The sequence below is a fragment of the Diadema setosum genome, chromosome 16, assembly GCF_964275005.1.
Source record: "Diadema setosum chromosome 16, eeDiaSeto1, whole genome shotgun sequence".
Lineage (NCBI taxonomy): Eukaryota > Metazoa > Echinodermata > Echinoidea > Diadematoida > Diadematidae > Diadema > Diadema setosum.
This window is the reverse complement of record NC_092700.1, coordinates 8,393,222-8,410,242: the sequence shown is the minus strand read 5'-3', so window position 1 is coordinate 8,410,242 and position 17,021 is coordinate 8,393,222. Positions and strand designations below refer to the sequence as shown.

The 17,021-nt window shown below is 38.7% G+C and overlaps 2 pseudogenes; both read right to left on the bottom strand.

Annotated features, from left to right (window-relative positions):
• Nucleotides 1–2,532: 2,532 nt before the first annotated feature.
• On the bottom strand, nucleotides 2,533–6,285 carry LOC140240258 (uncharacterized; annotated as a pseudogene).
• Nucleotides 6,286–6,950: 665 nt separating this feature from the next.
• LOC140240256 (uncharacterized) lies at nucleotides 6,951–10,622 on the bottom strand (annotated as a pseudogene).
• Nucleotides 10,623–17,021: the final 6,399 nt, after the last annotated feature.

The window sequence follows — 17,021 nt, the reverse complement described above, 5'->3', positions numbered from 1 at the left end:
GGCAAATATGGACTTATCGGTTTTTGCAAACAAACCCTTCAAATATTCATGACCATACAGGTTTCATCTGTGTTGACGGGACATTGGCTGTGTGATGTTTGGATTCTCATTTAGAAAAGGGAATGAGATCTGCCATCTTTGGTACCGAATTCCGTATACACTAACGGAAATACAGAATGAAGTATATTTGACCTTTGACCTCACTTTGCACACCTAAGATGGCGTCTAAGCAAAAAGTGATTATTTTATGAAATGATTCTTGTAACATGGTCTTTGCGTGTGCAAAATATGGGAAAGATAGGACATGTATTCACCAAGATACAGGATGAAACATTTATGACCTTTGACCCTAATTTACATACCCAAAATGGTGTCCGATCAAGTAGTTGTTATATTATGAAATAATGTACGCGACGTGTACTAAACATGGGCAAAATATGGGACTGATAGCCATTGTTGTTGTTCATCTATTGCACAGAAAGTAGTAGAAAGAAAGAAAAATAAAGAAAAAATTATGTTATTTTATAGAAATTTGAAGGAGAAGCATAAAAAAATCAGAAAAAGATAAAGTAAGGAAAGGGAGATTCAGATTAACTAAAGAAAAAGAAGAAAAAAGTGTTTAAAAAAATTAAAAAAAAATTGGCAGGGGTGAGCCTCGAACCAGGGACCTTAGGATTACGAGTCGGATGCGCTACGCAATGACCTATTTCATTCTCCATAGGCCCTGTGTATTAAGCAAAATGACGCTGCATCGAAGCCTCGTGTCATTTTCAACCAAGTTTTTCGACGGGATACCGACGTCGTATGAAAAAATGGAGGGCACACTTAAGATAGCTCAAAGTCTCAGCTACAACATACTAAAATCTGGGAGAAATTCACCGAAGCATAAGTGAGCTAGTGCTCGAATAAGATAGTCATGTCAATTTTCATTTCCAGAAAAACTGCACTCCCATAGAGATAACACGTAAACTGGTCAAATTTGACAAGATTACTTTCAATCCATTTTCACGAGGTGATGCCGTCATCTAATCAAAATGTTGTTATTATATTAATGAAAGAGTATTTAGTAAGCTACAACATACTGAAATTTGGGTACAAATTGGCAAAGGATAAGTGAGATACGCTCGAGTGAACTTGAAATTTGATGACGTAATTTTGAAAATTTACTTCTTTTATTTTATTAAGAGATTTGATATCTTTTAATCACTTTTCCAGCGTCGCCAACCCATGAAATGATATTTACAACTCATCAGCTTTCAGAATATGTAACGAAAATGGGGGGTCACCGTCGATTCTGACGAGTAAAATCGGATTTAAAATTGGCGGTTTTTTGGCATAGTTGCACTGTATATCGCCATTGACGCGCGCGCGGAATTTCAACTTTGACGGGCCCGTATGACGTCATATTGAGTCGGATTGACTTGAAACTTGGTAGAAATATTCCTTGACATTTCAGGCATCCGATCAAAGTGAAAAAATGGGAAATTTCTATTGCATAAGAGTTGTGCGTGCGTATATGTGCGCGCACGTACGCGTCCGTCCAATTTTTTCAATTTTTCAAAAAATGCTCCAAATTGTCTGAAACGTATGCAAAAAAGTTTTGAGCTCGATTTGAGCATACAAATATTTCAACGCGCGCGTACGCGCACGCTTTAAGAATAAATATGAATTTTGAGAATATGAGTAGAATGCGCTTGACTTGAAATATATGTGACGTAAATTTCATTGAATAATTCCATTCCATTAATGAGATATGAATGAGAATGTGTTTTCATATAATGACGTCATAGTGACGTCACGGTCGACTGATCACAATGATTTTACTTGCGCTGTCGTCTTTGGGACATGATACATACATGGTATAATTTTGACATTGATAGGAAGAGGACTTTCTGAGCTAACCTCTGCACAACTTTTGAGGAGAAAAAAGAAAAAGAAGAAGAAAAACAAAGAATCAGTACAGATACAGAAGGTGATCCGAGAGGATACTCGGATCACCTAAATATGGAGTTTAAATGATAGTATGCCAGCTCCTACAAATGAAATCAATTAAAAGATAAACTTTTAGAGACTATTTTCAAAATGGCACAAAACCCCCTCAGAACATCGAAAGTATGAATCGTACAGGAATGTAGAAAGTACTGCAGCTATACACAGAAAGGTCTCAGTAAACCATATTTGGATAGATCATTTCCAAATATGGAGTGTAACATCCAAGGAGAGCCATTGAGAAAAATGAGATTAGATGGTGCATTGGAGACTACTCAGCACAGTGCACTGTCAGTGGGTACCCGCTGCATGCTATAAGGATTAGAACCAACACTTGCTGTCGGGCGAAAGCTCGGTGGTCTAGTGGAGATGACGCCTGTCCGGTGATCAGGAGGTCGTAGGTTCGAATCCTGCTCGAGTATGTACGCCCATGATTTTTTGTCATGGCTACTACTAAAAACACTGATCAATTCAGTGCTTATTTACGTCGATGTAGGGCAATTTGTCAATCAGTTGCAATGAAAACATCTCGACGGAAGAATTTCATGTCTTGAGTTCGTTGTTTATTTCTCCTAGATCGCAGAAGCCAATAATTCTACCGCTAGAATTGAACACAAGGCCACTTTACACTTTCATTTCGTCGAGGATAAGGCATACATTCCTCTTGAAATCCAGTTCCCTTTCTAAGTTTAGTTCTTCGACAATTTGTTGTAACAGGTCTGCATTGAATCCGGGTGAAGAATCTGTGAAGTGTGTGTAATTGCGTAATGTGTTTTGATGTGGAAGGTTGAGAAAGCCTGATTTACGTAGGAGAGAGTAAGCAGAAGATGATGAGTACAGGGCAATACTCAGTCTGAGTAGAGCTGGATGCCAGCGCATGCTCCTGGGTGCAGTGGTCGATGATTTCACCTGCTGTTGCCAGAGTATTTTTTGAGGTGAATCTTCTGGCAACGATTCAAAATATTGTGTAACTGTTTCATCTGTCAATATGCTTGCGAAAGAATCTGCCTGGTCAGCCGGTAAGTCTTTTCGATTGTGTTTGATTAACTCAGCCATCCTGTGCTCCATTGTCGTTATTCGTTTCTTCATGCTTTTAATTAAGGCTTTGGAATTCCTCAATCTTGCTTCCAGTTCTGTGCGAGGCAAATGCTGGAAGGGAACATACTGTGAACTACTTGTAGTTGTGGTGACTTTTGACGCAGCCATAGCCAGCGTGCTCCTATATATGGAGCAAGGTCCACATCGTGGTATGTCGGAGAGAAGTGGGCAGCTGTCATGCCTAATGGTGGCAGCGTCTGGCAACAAATGCCGGTATATATGCAGGTTTCTGCAATAACTGTTCGTCAGATAACACAAATTCAGCATTTCCTTCGCACACTTTCAGCTCACTGAAGGTCTTAAGAAATGACTGCACGTGTGTGATCTGGGCTCACCAGTTTGCCATATGCACGAATAGTCCATGTACCATCCTTTTTTACCGTGATTACCTTGCATGAGTTCCCATCTTCATCAAGTTCGACTACATGAGTTCTGTTGCTTCGATGATAAGTGTTGGATATTGCCCTCCAGCGTCCTGTAAAACATCTTGCAATACATCTCCAAAATTGTGCTCATCTTTCGTACACTTGCACTCTTCATCATGGGGCAAGTACTTCAAGTTTCAAGTTTCTTTATTTCACCAAGCAAAGAAGATATAAAAACAAACAAACACATACAACAACATTAGAATACAAGTACAAAATATCACTTAAACAGTGTAAAAGGAATTGCTTTGGTAGGCAGCAGCCAGAAAGGAAATGTCCCTTATTTTCGGCTGACCTGAAAACACTCGTTAAATTTCTGTTACCAATGTGTTCAAAGCAAGACTAGTAAAACATAAGAACAAGACAAGACTAAGACATAACAATCAACACACAAAGACAATAACAAACACCTGATGTCTCAAAACGTAAAGGGTAAAAACTGATACTCTAACTTAAATGAATTTGGTTGTAATTATTGAAGAGAATTTTTTTATAACCAGACTTAAATATATTCAATGAGTTAGCATTGCGTATTTCAAAGGGGAGAGAATTCCACAGAATAGGACCACTGTAAAGAATAGATCGTTGATAAAAAGATGTACGAGATAGAGGTAGGTGAAAATCACTCGCGGTTCGCGTATTGTAATTATGAATTTGATTATTGTATGTGAAAAAGTCCAAAAGAGTTTTTGGTAATATAAAGTTCTTACATAGATACATAAAGACTGGTCGCCAATATCCCAAGCAACTTAAAAGTTCCAGCATTGAGTCAGCTTGTGAAGGGTGATATTTGTCGGTACCGCTTTTCTCCGTTTGTCCTTCCCTCCTTTCCATCTATGGAGTTTCCCATTGCGTCCACAACAGATTGACGGAGGGTGTATTTCGCTGTTGTCTTCGTTGACATTGAATCCAAAAGCTGACTCAATGCTGGAACTTTTAAGTTGCTTGGGATATTGGCGACCAGTCTGTAGTTCACCACCACAAAGTCTGCACAGACTCTTCAGCCACTCCTTGTGAGTTTCTGTGAGGAATAAATAAAAAGAATAAAAAATACAAATGTATCATCTAAACACTCTAGACAAGTCGTGAAATAAAAAAGTTTTTTTAGTTCTCATCTGGAGGACGTGTGGTCATAAATTCAAGATACTGAAGAAACATGTTAAGTCTAAATTGAGACAGTGCTCTTTCTCTTAAAGGGAAGATAAACCCCAAGAACAATGTGGATTGAGTGAAAGCAGCAACATTAGTAGAACACATCAGTGAAAGTTTGAAGAAAATCGGACAATCGATGCAAAAGTTATGAATTTTTAAAGTTTTGGTGTTGGAACCGCTGGATGAGGAGACTACTAGAGGTTATGACGTATGAGTGGACTACAATATCAAGAAAATATAAAGAAAATACTACAAAAATCCATTTTTCATGAAAATTACAAATTCCATCAACTTGATATTGACATATGTTAAGGGTAGCAATTATTCCCCCTGCTTTCTGAAAGCGGTTGGTCCACTGCTCTTTGATAATTCTAGAAAAGTGAATTTTTGTTGAATATCCTTTATATTTTCTTTGTATTGTTGTCCACTCATACGTCATATCCTCTAGTAGTCTTCTCATCCAGCGGTTCCAACACCAAAACTTTAAAAATTCATAACTTTTGCATCGATTGTCCGATTTTCTTCAAACTTTCACTGATGTGTTCTACTAATGTTGCTGCTTTCACTCAATCCACATTGTTCTTGGGGTTTATCTTCCCTTTAAGTTGCTTGGGATATTGGCGAACAGTCTGTAGTTCACCACCACAAAGTCTGCACACTCTTCAGCCACTCCTTGTGAGTTTCTGTGAGGAATAAATAAAAAGAATAAAAAATACAAATGTATCATCTAAACACTCTAGACAAGTCGTGAAATAAAAAAGTTTTTTTAGTTCTCATCTGGAGGACGCGTGGTCATAAATTCAAGATACTGAAGAAACATGTTAAGTCTAAAGTGAGACAGTGCTCTTTCTCTTAAAGAATGATTAGCGAGTGGAATAAGTTGCCACCATTTGTAGTTGACAGCCCATCTGTAAACAGTTTCAAGTCTAACATAGAGAGGTTCTGGAGTCAAGACAAGAACAAATACAACCTCGAAGGAATATTTTTTTTTTTTGGTCCATGTAATACAGTTTCTGCACAGCACCTAACAAAAAGTAAATAATGTCATGTAATGACCACACCAAGCCGCAAGTTGTGTTTAACTTTACGCCCACATTCAAGATGTATGTTATCAAAGGTACATTATTATTCATATTTTAATGTAAGAAATAATGAGGTTTTAAGACCCAGTGTCAGAATGTTTTATTATGTAAACTTGTTTAATTTAATACATGTAAGTTTCCGTACAGTTAATGACAATGTTGCCTTATTACTGGTTTATACATTAATACATTTTTACATACGTTAATACATTTTGCTTGAAGAATAATTTTACCTTGCTGCAGGGCAATTTGTCGATCAGTTGCAAAGAATAAATTTCATTTTTCTATTTTTCAATCCAATATTTCTAAGTCAGAATAATCTATCCCTTGTGATTGGACTGTACATTTGAGTTTGTTTGTTTGTTCAAATATGCGTAACATTAGCATGACTAAAATTAATTCATATTGACAAGAAAACTCAAATTCTAAAAACAAATTTGCAAGCAAGTCTATGGTGAGTTTATAGATGTCAATAACTGAAGACAATATCTCAAACATTTTTATGCAAGAAAGAATGTCTCACATTACATCGCATTCATTGTTCTAGATAATCGATAAAATATGAGCTATCCAGCCATCTTCTCAGATGGAAAATGAACAAACGAACATAGCTTAAAATGACATTTCCATAAACACACATCATATGACATGTACGGGACTAACCCGTGATACATTCAGCACACGTCTTGTGTAACACCGTATCCGAGCGCCCCATTTGAGTATGTAAACAGTGGTGCAAAGAACCCACATTACTACATAGTGGTCGCCATTGGTCGCTTATGCGATTGAGTGAATCTTGAAGATTGCGACCTGCTCTTTAACATGAAATATCTCTCAAGCATCGGCGGTAAGCGGAACATGTTGTCATAAAAATATGAAAATAATAATCATAAAATACGATTTCATAAAAAAAAAATGTAATAACTCGCCCATTTCTGGACGTATTTTTACAAATCAAGCATCATTGGAATCAGAATTTCTCAGGGAAAACATCGAAAGACAACACGCATGTATAGTACCCAAAATGAAGAACTGCGCATGAGCAGACCCTTGGTTTGTCCAAAGGAGAAGAAAAACTCTTTCCTCCACTGAATTTTCGTCGCGGCAAGGAACCCATGACATCAAACGGGCTGCTCCGAGCTTGCAGCTGTCGCCGCTGGCAAGACTGAGCTGACAAGATCGCTGCGGCACTCTGATCTTCGGGTTAGATTACGAGTGTTGCGTAACTTGGAGGACATTCAGGGTCGTAAAACTTTCTGTTGTAACTCCAGTTCTCTCGTACCTCCTTGCTTAAACTCCATACAGTAGAAACCCAACATGACCTTAGCCAATGGTACTGAAGAGCAGTATTTGAGGGAAGTAACTCATCTTCACATGATCCTAGCCATGTAGCCTGCCTAACTTTATTCAATGCATTTTCATGCTGTTCCATGGCTGTATATCCACTAACACTTGAGAATAATTGAAGTGGTGAGTCAAAGTTATGGAGGCAAGCCCTTTCTGCCTTAAAATAAACACAAAGTATAAGTCTGTAGAATGAGAGAAGACCCATTTCACTGTTATTGTCAACAATGCTACATGCTAAGTTGCTAGTAGCTTCTCCTGAAATAAACGATGCATACTGGAAAAACATAGTCATGAACTTACTTTTGCCTAAATGGGCAAAGTATGAAACAAAATCACACCCAGAACATATGTACAACATTTGAATACATTTCAAAACATCAACATTACTAGAAATCAAAGCAGACAAATCAGAATCAGCTCTTATAGCATCTTGCAAAACATTTACGTTAAGAAATCTTTCCTCCCCAACTTTAGCGTTATACTGTATGCAGACAATCTTATCTGAAAAGTCCAAAGGCAGACTAATCATCCCAACATCTCTATCAACAGAATATATCAGTACATGACCCCGTTTACAGTGCGGGGCTGGGCCGAGCCGCGGCCGAGCCGCGGCCGAGCCCAGCCTCAATTGCGAGGCCGGGCCCCGCAATTTTGTCCTTTTACACTGCCGGGCTCGGCCGCGCTTTTGATTCAAACCTTTCAATATTTTGCCGTAGTGGCGCTCTGCTTGTAAACAAATGCAATTTGGTATTGTCTGGTTTTCAGACCCTTTGCCAAATGAATTCCGTGGCGACGAAGTCGCCGCTGGGGCAAAGGCCTTTGCCGAAGGAAAGAATCCTTTGCAGGACAAAACCACCTTAAACTATACTAGTTTTCGATGTTGAGGGGGTTAATATCCTGAATAGCAAAAGATACAGGCAGAGGGTTTGGAAGCCAGACTAAAATTGGCCGCGCAATTGGCCGCGCATTTGGCCCAGTTTGCGTTTACACCAAGAAAAGGCCGGGCTTGGCCGCGGCTCGGCCGCGGCCGAGACCACCTCCAGAGCGAGGCCAAATGCGAGGCCAATTTTGGTCTCGCATTTGGCCTTTTGCGCGTTTACACTGAAGCGGGGCTGGGCACGGCCGCGGCCGAGCCGTGGCCGAGCCTCGCACTGTAAACGGGGTCCATATGTACAAGCAGTGTCATACACGTGTAAAAATATTTGTGTGTCACTCTCTTCATGGTTATGAATGAGTGAATGATATTCGACCCCCCTACTAGTAACAGCAACACCTGACCACCCTGGTGTGGAGTGTAGGCCAACATGACACCCCCCAGATGTTATAAAAATCTGCTCATCTTGCACCTTACCTTTCACAAGGTCCACAATTTTTCTTGACAGGTATCTTATAAGAGCATGCTTTGACTTGCGAACATGAAAAAAATTTAAACCAATTTGGTGGCGGTAATGTATCATCATCTATATCGCTCAGTGCTGTGTCAGAATCTTCATTGTCTTTATCCCTTCTTGACCTTTCAATTCCTTTTGGTGACATACCTTGTGTATCCACCTGATCAAACAGAATTCTTACATCTTTGAAACCTCTTCTGAAATGGGTCACAACCCAAATATCAACAATAAAACATGCATACTCACTAAATCTCTTGAAGTGCTTCAGTGGTGATGTATAAATTAAATTCATACATTCAGCCACAAGACATGCTCCCTGTTGAGTAATGGTTGGACGACCAGATACTACTTCATACTTGCTTCCTTAACGTTTATCAAGAATGTCATATATCACATATTTGGCACCTTTCTGGGGTAGATTATTGCGGTCACATATTGCTCTCGGATTTTCAATAAACTGACAGAGTCTACTGATCGTTTTTTTTTTTTTTTTTTTTTTTTGTTCTTGAGAAGAAGCCATCAAGCGCTCGCAACAAAGAGTTACGGTCCTAATTTCTTTCTGATAACTTGAAATCTTTCTGCGAGTAACTTTGGGTTTGGCAAATGTTTTCAAGTTATGCTTCCTTAAAACTGGCTTTTCTACACTATCCTCCTGAAGTATTTGAAATTTACAGAAATAGGTGTAAGCATCCTGTCCTATCTTTCTGTATGGAAGTAAACTGCTTTCTTGGTCTTTTGAAGCAGGAACTCTAGTAAATACACGGTATAAACCTGGTTCCTGATCTGGCCTTTCAAAAGAACCGTGTAAAGTTTCACTACAGGGTTTTGGTTGCTGAGCCATGATTGAGGTACCATTCCAGCTACGCACTTGGTCTGCAGTCACAGCAGCATGTGACGCGAGAACATCAATATTATCAATGGTTACATGTGTGAAAGAATCATCATTCAGGGTTGATAAACATCCTTTTACATCTCTGACATCTTTTACATGTTGTAAAAATCTATCAAGGGTGCTTTCTGAGCAAGACAATCCTAACCTATTCATTATTCTTAGTAGCTTTGATGAATGTGACATTCTCTTTATAAAATTGGCCATAATTACATGGAAGGGATAAGTACATGAGTCGGTCATTGCAAACTGCAATAGGAAAACTAGAACAATTCTTCGGATTCTTCTTTGCATTCCATGCGATGTACTTTCATTTGAAAATGATATAAAGTCTTTGGTAAGACAAACGGAAGACTGTTTGAAAAATCGCATTTCTTCTGTATTTGCTGTAATTCCAAATGATGGGATCAAATGATGATACAGCATCTACTAGATTAAAATCAGCAGTTCCCTTTTTGGAGGCCTTAATCAATTTGTTTATATCATCCGCAGTCACTTCACACCATGGTGCTGAAGCATCAGCAACTGGGGTAGGGATCTTGCCTTGGTTCGGAGGGGCGAGTCTTCCCAAAAGATCCACCCAATATTGTTCCGTCCCCTCTGGGAAGGTTGTGGCCACACCTGGAACCTTACTGTCCAGAATGTCTCTGCATGTGCGGCCCCTATCCTTCTTCCAACTCTGCTGGGTCTGTCGGTACTTCCATTGGGATTTTCTTTTCTTTGTCCCGCCCTGCTGGTCGGCCCGAAGGGCTGCAGGGCGGCGTGGTGAGGTGGCACTTAGGAGCCACTCCTCCAGCTTACCCATCAAGAGGTCCTGAGCTCCCTCTGGGGAGGGGACCCGAAGGCCCAACTCCCCAGAGATCCTCACAAAGGCCTCTTTCGGGGTCACCGGTGGAGCTATCCCCTCGCTCGAAGCTAGCGTTGGGCCCGAGCTGTCATCCGTATCGGCCGAAACCGCAGCGGCGGCCTCGATCGATGTCTCCACGGAAGAAGGGGGGCCAGAAGTTTCTTCCGTGGCTTGCTCGAGCCCAGGTTCGGCAGGGTTTGCTCCCACATCCGAAGCCCCTTTACATCTCATTTCCCTGAGGAGGGCTGGGTATCTGGCATTTTTGCGCCGCATACCCTTGATGGATTCTATTGTCCTGTGTGGCACAACTTTAGATATGATTTGGTTTGAATTATAAGTGGAAGCGGGTGCGGAAACCTCCGCACTCGCTTCCAGTCTCAGCTCCTCCTCATCCCACCTCATCTTCGGGTGTGCCCTGATGACATCGGCCACGCCCGAATGGTATTCTTCCGGGTGGGACTTCTACTGTTCTATTTTCTACCAGCTTAGGCGGCAATTCGCGGTTTTGCACCAATTCACACTTTTGCACCTTAACATACGTTTCCTTTGTAATCTTGCAAGCCTTCTTTATCAGGTAAAAAATGCCCTATTTCAAACTGGGATTTCAACTCTTTGTACAGCTATCACTGGTGTATTCTCTAAAATACTGTCACAAATGATAGTGAAATGTGTGTGATAAAACACATCATTTGCATTACCTTCTTTCAATTCCTTACCATCACCATTGGTAGCATGTACAAACATGCAAAATATATTGTTGGCAAAATTTGGAAAATCATATGATCCAAATGCAGTTCGATAATATCCCGCACGAGAGTCCAGTCTGGTTTATGAATTCACCCTTTCGCAGTGAGTGGAGAAAAACTGTTGGGAAAGTATGTGATCAATTAAGAATCTTACTTCATACGTCAGCATTAAGGTGAGACATCGGTTAATAATTAGTTTGCCCTATTCAAGAAAGAAGGTGAGAGAGGTGGAGATGGCAGCCATCATCCTAGCAGAAAAGCGAGAAAAAGAGGAAAGGATAGGAATAGACAATTCAAGTGTGCATGTGTTGGCAACTAGGAACACTGCAGTTGTTCTATTGAGCACAAATCTGCAGCGTTAATATCATGCTTGGTTCCAAAAAGTTCAGGTAAGAAAAACATTTCGTCAGGTTTTCCACTTTCAAACTCTGAGTTCTTGGTGAATGGTTTATTTATTTCGTGAACAACGTTAGTTTGATACAACATAAAATAAGTACATTAAATAAAATAACAAAAAGAAGTTGGAACACACCTAACACAATTCATTAATATACCTTCTTATTATAATCATTACATGCTCATGAATGGAATGTTGAGAGAGTAAAAGCAACTTTCAAATTTCAAGAAGAAAATTTAGAGACAGGACTTGGAGAACAAGTTTGAAAGAACGATTGATTGTATGAAAGAAATAGACTCTAGAGAGGGAAAACGTGAAAAATTACGCACTTGTAGATTTTTGCTTTGTCTGTTGAAACCAGAATTTGAGGTTATATGATGAAGTTTTCAACAGATGAGGAACATCACAACAACTATATTTTTCTGTCAGTGTCAGCAGGATTCATTGTGTAATGTCCAACACCATCTCCATTCTCCATGCTCCATGCACATCTTGTAAGATTTTCGATTGCATGATGTGCCATCGGATGCTATTGCTCTGACTTTAAGTCCGGCTGTTTCAACTTTCAAAACAGCTTGCATTACGCAGTCATAAATTTCCCCACTGTAAAGGGTAGATGTGGGAAAAAATGCTACAGCTTCTTTCAGTAAACAAAATAAACTGCAAACCATTATAACAAAGGTATGAGTGGCTAGTTCATTAGAAGAGTCTTTCTTTACATGTGTTTCGAATTCCTGTAACTCATTGTTTATGTCACCAACATTAATGAAGCAAAGTAATTGTCCATTTGAGATTGAATACACAAGCCCAGATTTCAGTTTCATCTCGTCACAGACAAGGGTCACATTTCTTTGCCAGTCTATTTCTACTGCAATTATTCATTTCCTCCAACATTTGCTGTATGATATCACAATGTACACCTGTCTTGGCATCAGTGAAATGTGTGTATCTGTGGAGTGTAGCGATCACTGGTAAAATCATGAAACCGCTGTCTTTTATCAGGTTATATGCTGCAGGGGATTTACTGTGAATTGCAAAAGCCCAGCGAATGATAGGTGGGTGCCATCGAATTTGCTTCCTGTCAGTGTGTTTAAGGGCTTTCATTTGTTCCTGCCTTAAAGGGGAAGGCTAGTAACTGATCAGTGGGAATCAGTGGAAATGCTAGGAGATGATTGTTCCAATCCTTATGGGATTCATTCAAGAGTTCATTGTATATCTATTGTTGTGTGAAAATGATTTGCTTCAGAATGGTCTCATATTTAAGTAATGTGCAGTTTAATGCTTCCAGGTTAGCGTCCCTGGTCAGTGACGGAGCATTAATCTGCACATTACTTGAATATGAGACCGTTCTGAAGCAAATCATTTTCACACAACAATAGATATACAATGAACTCTTGAATGAATCCCATAAGGATTGGAACAATCATTTCCCAGCATTTCCACTGATTCCCACTGATCAGTTACTAGCCTTCCCCTTTAAAAGTTGTTGTGGCTAGTCATTCTCTTGTAGTTTTTTTTTTTTAATTTTCATCTGAAGCTTGCTCTACAACTTTTTCCAATACATTTTATTGAATTGTCTTTCAATACAACACTCATGTTTAAACATTTGTTGTACCCTGTCCTTAAGTCTATTTAGTTGCTGCTTCACCTTTACATGATCTTTCTGTATTTAAAGTTTTTGTCATTCTTGATTAATTGTCTCATTCTTTGCAAAAACTTGATAATGTCATCGTTTTCCCAGTGGCATGAAGTCCAACCAATCTGCAACTGTTGGATACCAGTTCATCCCATTGCTCTGTCGAACACAACATGTTCTTTCATTTTTCGCTCTTCCTCCGTGAGTTGGCGTTGGAAGACTGGAGGGCGATCCTCTCCCTGTATTGTACATGGTAGATACACACTGACCAGCGCATTGGTCAGAGGACTCCATAGGTTGTTCAATGGGATTCTGTGCAGAGTCTCCGGGGCAGTGAGATGTGATGATCAGTGCATCCAGATTCATATCCTTAAAAAATTGTCCATAATAAAATTCGTTCATCTGATGATTTACATTGAAATCTGGTCCTCCATCGACCACCAAAGTTACAACGGGTTTGAAATCGTCCTTGACCAGAGGAGCTAGGTCAGCCATGTGTGTTTGGAGATTTACTGGGGTGTGAGGTCCTCTAAGTATCACGTGTCAATCACCATTCACAGGTTTCCTGAACATGGGAGATTAAAAAAAAAAGTTTGTTTAATAAATTTCAGTTACATTGCCATCTACAGTAATGCACAAATTTTCTATTCCATCATCAAAGGCTTAAGATATTCTGTAGTTTCTTTTTCCTATTTTTTGTGATTTATTCCATAATTTAATGTGCTTGTTTTTCAAATAGATTCTTTTTTGAAAACTAGGAATTCAATTAAAAGATACTTTATAGTGAGAATGAATTAATAATGAAATTTGAAAAAAAGTGTGATTTATAAATTCATTTATCTGCACAGCATCACATTTTGCAGAAACAAAATTCTTGAACAGAAATTGCATGAGATTGATATCTGGTGAACCCCGATATAACGAGCACCTCATTACAACTAGGATATTTTCCCGGTCCATTATCATTGTTATGCCTCCGCCACAAAGTGGCCGGAGGAATTGTGTTTTCGGGTCGCCCATCCCGTCTCGGTTCTCACGATATCTCAAAAACGGTTTGAGCTATCAACTTCAAACTTAAACCCTGTATACATATCAAGGGGGCAATGATATGAGTAGATTTTGGTTTATGGAGGTCAAAGGTCACTGGGGTCATTATGAACTTGAAAATAGTCCATTCTCGCGATATCTAAAAAACAGTTAGAGCAATCAACTTCAAACTTGGACCATCCACCTAAGCATCGTTTCTGCAGAATCAAAAGAATCACAAGCTCAAATCTCTGACTGAAAAAAATTATTCTGTATGTTTTCAACATTTTCATTTGTAAGGTCATAGTTACCTGCAAATAATAAAATGACAGTAAACAAAATATAAGTAAATAAACAAATATACAACAAAAATACAGTCTGACATCTCTTATCTACCCATGTTTTGACCACAGTTCATCCTGATAAAGGATTTGGCCAGATACACTGTATGGCAGACTCAATCTGTATTACATGTAGCTGCCAACCCAATTCTAGCTACACGTGTAGGACTACCATAATTAACGGTGTATAAGCCACGATTTTTCCGTCAGGAGAAAAATAAAAAACGGGGGGTGCGGTTTATACAAGGTACAATATTTTTCGCCTCGGGTCATGCTGTGTTTTTGCAATGTATAAGCTTTCGGCTTCGTAAGATACTAAAAAAAAATGTCTGATGTTTACTTCTACGTTCGGAAATGAATAACAGTAAAAACATACGGCTCCGTTAGATGCTAAAATAAATTTCAGATGTTTGCTTTTACGTTCGGAAATGACTACGGCTCCGTAAGATGCTAAAACAAATGACAAATGTTTGCGTTTACGTTCGGAAATGACTAATGGTAACATTCAGCTCCGTAAGATGCTAAAATAAATGTCGGATGTTTGCTTAACGTTCGGAAGTGAATAATGGCAACATTCAGCTCTGTTAGATGCTACAATAAATGTTGGATGTTTGCTTTTACGTTCGGAAATGAATACATACATATAACGCAGTGCTTATATAGCGCATATCACTACCGTGGTGTTTTTATGCGCTTTAAAGGAGAGGGATGAAAGTAGAAAGAAGAAATGTAGTGTACAATATGTGTACCATAAATGCAGAACCAAACTCATTCATAATACTTTTCGAACAAAAATGTCTTGAGAGCAGTTTTAAAACTTTAACTTTTTTAAAACTTTTACAAGTTTTAAACTTTTACATGTAACAGTCGGCTCCGTAAGATGCTAAAATAAATGTCGGATGTTTGCTTTACATTCGGAAGTGAATAATGGGAAACATTCAGCTCTGTAAGATGCTAAAATATATGTCGGATATTTGCTTTGAAAGTTTGACGTTCGGAAATGAGTAACTTTTCTTTTTTTTTTCTTTTTTTAGGTCAAAAGTCGGGGGTTCGGCTTATACACCGTTAATTACAGTAGGCATCATGTACTATACGCCTGTAACATTTGCAAACATCTGCAAAAATCACTGTGTGATCTGTCCAAATAATGGAGAGATCCATTCAAAATGAAACCAGGTAACAGAGGGCGGAATGTAAGATTATATGAATAACGAGGAGAGAAATTTGACAGCACACAATCAGCAGGTGTGCATAAACATCAAACAAAAACTAGAAGTATTACCAATTGTTCAATTGTACCAAATCATGACTGGAAAAGAAACTTCATGTGAAAAAAAAAAAACATATTTGTAGCACTAATGTCTTTCCTAAAGTTTTCTGAATTATTTCAATTTGAATTAACATCTACCTGGGTCATAGTGGCCATAAAACGGCGGCAATTGGTGGCCCGGATTCTCTCTGGAGACACAAGCTCTGCCTCTTGTGCCACAGATACTACTGCATAACCTCCTCTGATGACTCCTGCTCCTGTTCAATAAAAATATAATAAAATGAAATTAACTATATGGATATTGGAATGTGCACAGTTGAAGTAAAGGTTTAGCGAGATCTTTAAAGTATTGCATATTCTGACTGATATGACTTTAAAATAATGAGCTCAAGATGAAATCAATTATTGTCCCTCAATATTTGTGATTTGGTTCCCGATCCCAAAATGTATTTTGATCATTGTCCTCATTGTGTACATACATCTAGCAGATTTGAAGCTGATTTGTTAATTGCTTCTCTAGGTATCTCAAGAACTTTATTAAGAATGTAATGGTCTCTATAAGCTTTAAACATAATCCAGAAATCTAATCAGATCATTATCTCTCCTATAAATATACATGCGCAAGGTTTAAACTTGACCCGTCGATCAGTTCTAGAATTACCACATATAATTATATGCTATTTTACAATACATGTATGTGATGACCTCTGTGACCTTTGAACTTTGACCGCATGATCCAACAAGGTGGTTCTCGACCGAGAGTCGCATGTTTTCACAATCAATAAAGCAAGCAAATAAAGTTTTGACCCTAGATGACCTTTGACACCATCCTCATCAACTAACATCTGGTATTGGTATTACCCAAGGATCATTTGTTCTAAGTTGGAAGGAAATTGATGTAAAAAATAGACAAATGAGAGCAAGTTCAACAAAAACTTTCAATTTTGTAAAAAAAAAAAATAATATGCACATGCCCTTCTATCACTTAAAGGGGTCTATAGTTTTGGTTGAGTCCTAATTTCAGGTTTCTTACATTTTTGGTGAGATAATGAGAAACCTCTACTGAAACATGAAAGAGCATGTAATTCCATGAGGAATTCAATGTTTATTTGATGAAAATTGGTTTTGAAATGGCTGAGATATCCAAAACAGAGCGATTCTAATAAGTGTGGGACCCACACTTTATTACGATTGCTTTGTTTTACTTTGTTTTTGGATGTTTCAGTCATTCCAAACCCGATTTTCATCAAATAAACTTTGAATGCCTCTTAAAATTGTATGCTATGTACTATTTCATAAGTGTTTTCTTGGTATCTCGCAAAAAGTTTAAGGCTCATTTCTCATCTCCACCAATACTGTATTATCCCTTTAACCTTTTCACCCCT